The 3213-nt window shown below is 37.6% G+C and overlaps 1 non-coding gene across 1 annotated transcript; it reads right to left on the bottom strand.

The window, feature by feature from the left end:
• Positions 1–2686: 2686 nt before the first annotated feature.
• On the bottom strand, positions 2687–2793 carry LOC144999090 (small nucleolar RNA R71). The gene has a single exon (XR_013660615.1). It is a non-coding gene; the product is annotated as a small nucleolar RNA R71 (small nucleolar RNA).
• Positions 2794–3213: the final 420 nt, after the last annotated feature.

The following is a 3213-nucleotide window of genomic DNA, read 5'->3' as shown; positions in this document are numbered from 1 at the left end:
ATATCTTCAGATCTGGACCTTGAGAGGTCCAGAGAGTCCCTATTCCCCAGCTTTATGCAGTCCTTTATGAGTTTGAAGCTTAGGTGATCATTTGAAGCATTATTTCTCAATCTATGGCTAATTGTGGGTTGCATGAATGTAAAGATTGAACCTTTACGTGACTTTTGAGTGCTAGAAGGTTAGATCTACTAGCTGGTAAAGTGGATATGGCCTCAGAAGGTCGAATGAGCATAGTCATCGAGGAAACTCGCTGAGTCCATGGAGAGACTCGACGAGTCGAGTTGGGGTTGCCCCACGATTCATACCAGGTGTAACTCGTCGAGCTAGGGGTTGGCTCGACGTGTCAAGCGAGGCTAAAAGGAGGATTCAGTGGACACATGTGTACTCGTCGATTCGCCCATGTGCACTCGACGTGTTGGGTCAAAGTTTGACCGTTGACTTTCGTTGACTTTAGGGTTTTGGTCAAGACTGACTTAAGAGAGTTCAGGGAAGGGTAGAATGGTCTTCTACCCAATCTTTAGAGCTGATACAATGAGAGAGTATTGATCGGGGATGTTATTTGAATAATAGGAGGGGGCCAGGTCGGGACGTTCAGCACGAGAGTTCATTTGACTTCGTTTGAGGTGAGTGTTCTCACTATACTTTACCTTGAGTGGTAATTAGAGTTATGAGACAGAGTTATTGTATGCTATTTATGAGTTGTGTTGCAGTGCATTATTTCTATGTGATTTATGTCGTGTGTATATTAGAGTTAGAACCGGATGGTTCATAGAGCTAGGACCAGAGGGTCCACATAGATAGGGCCCAAGGGCCCATAGAGTTATAGCCTTGAGTGGCTAGGATGTGACATATGGTATTTTGGGGAACTCACTAAGCTTCGTGCTTACAGTGTTTTGTGCTTTGTGTTTCAGGTTTTCTTAGGATCACGGGACGGCACCGGCTTGATTGTACACACCAGAGAATGAGTTATGTTTTAGAGGATCCTGGATTACTATTTATTTGATTATGGAGTTATTTTTTTGTAATTTAAACAAAAACGAGATTTTTACAAAAAGTGTTTTAAGATCAAAGCAAAATTAAATAAATTTTTAGTTTTGAAAATTTTCGGTGTTATAGAATCCTTGTTCTGTGTAGTTAGTGAACACAATTTTGCATGAACTTGAATACCTAATAATATAGTGAACACTGGTTATTGGAGCTAAGATCAAATCAATCTTAGATTAGTAATTGAATAATTAAATTAAGGTGTGTTAGAGAACTCATATTATGACCGTAATTGTGTTTTGATTAATCAATCTTTCATGGCTCTAATCTTATTTAATAATTAATTCTATGTTAGCAATTGTATGAACATAAATAGAATTACATGAATTAATTAATAATCAGTAGATTTAGAACTAAATTACTAATACTATCTTAATTGGTCACCAACAATAATAGTTATAGCTAATGTATAACCATTGAGTGAAAGTGGATTCGAACTAATAGAAGTGTTTTGTTTATTGATTAAGTCATTGTTAAAGAATTAAGATCATGTAAACTTGCAAAATTAGATAAAAACCCTTTTAGCTTGTTAATAATAAGATTAATTTAGTAGTAAATAAAGTAACACTGTTCCCTGTGATTGACACCCGACTTACCTAAACTATACTGTAATCCGACTAGATACACTGCCTATAAGTGCATAGTTAGTCTAAGTTTGTTAGGTTATAACTATTAAAATTAGTAGGTACTTCCGTGCACATCAAGTTTTGGCGTCGTTGTCGGGGAATGACTTACTTTATTATTTATTTGCTTTAGGTTAATCGATCCTTTTTGTGGGTAAAATCTACAAAACGTTAATTTTCTAGCAAAAGTTTTTTTTAAGTATTAGTTTTTATTCTTTGTTTTCAATTTTTAATTTTCTTAGTTTTTTTTTTACAGAACTCACGACATGAGTATATAGATTCACGACGTGAGAACTGTGATTTTTAGTTTTTTTAATTTTCAGTTTATTTTCTTAGTATGGTTTTACGTTTTTATCCTTGTTGCTTAGTTTGCAGGAGTTCATGACCAGAGGCTCTAACACCCCTTTGGTAATACCACTTGAAGACCCCGAGTCTGCAATTCACAAGAAGAAGACGCCCTTACAAGAATTCAAATCAGTGTTTTCAAAGAAATCGGGGGAGTCAAGTTCATCTTCAAAGAACAAGAGCAAGGTTGAACACTTGGATCAAATACCCGTCCAAACCGAATCCGAATACGATACCGAGCCTGAATTTGAAGAACATACGAATGAACCTGAGAATGAGCCAAGGAACGAGATGGAAAATATTGAAGAAATGTCCATGGGAGCTTACAGAAAGAGAATTCGAGATGATGTTGGTCCAGGCTTAGTACAACCTGCAATCCCTGCCACTGCCACATTCGAGCTGAAGGGCATATCCTTTCCGCACTAAATGATATCCCATTCTATGGAAAGGATCATGAGGATGCGTTCAAACATTTATATGGAGTGAATGACATTGTTGATTACTTCAACGTCATAAATATTAACAGAGACATCGTTTTGTTAAGGAAGCTTCCCGTTACCTTTAAAGGAGCTCCAAAGGATTGACTAAAAGCACTCCCATCCGGTACCGTAACTACTTGGGCTCAAATATGTGAGCAGTTTCTACACCAATTCTGTCCACCATCCAAGATTGCTGAACTCAAAAAGGCAACAGCCAATTTTGAGCAAAACCCGGGAGAGTCACTTTATGAAGCTTGGGACCGTTACAAAGGGTTGTTAAGGAATTGTCCTCAACATGACCTTAACATTCAACAAGAGGTGTCAATATTTTATGACAGGGTAAATTTGATGACAAGACAACTCCTTGATTCTCAAGGACCACTTACAAAGAAAAATCATGGCAAAGTCAAGGAATTAATTGAAGAATTCGCAAAACACTCTCGTGAATATCATAATCCAAGGAATAAAGGCATTAAAGGAGTTGGGAGTGCACAACCTGAAGAGATGGCTGGGGTGATGACAATGCTTAGCACTATGGAGAGAAGATTAACACAAATGGACCAATCCATTCATGCAATTAGAGTTGGTTGCGAGAGATGTAGTGGTCCACATTTGACAAAAGATTGCAACTTGGATGAATATGGAAACAAGAAAGCCCAAGTTTGTTATTCGAGTGGGGACAAGTATGGTGAAGATTGGAGGAAACCAAAGAAAGAGTGGCT

Source organism: Lactuca saligna, chromosome 5 (assembly GCF_052625555.1).
Source record: "Lactuca saligna cultivar CGN05327 chromosome 5, ASM5262555v1, whole genome shotgun sequence".
In the NCBI taxonomy this organism is placed as follows: Eukaryota; Viridiplantae; Streptophyta; class Magnoliopsida; order Asterales; family Asteraceae; genus Lactuca; species Lactuca saligna.
Note: the sequence above shows the minus strand (reverse complement) of the source record. Positions and strands in the feature narration are given on the sequence as shown.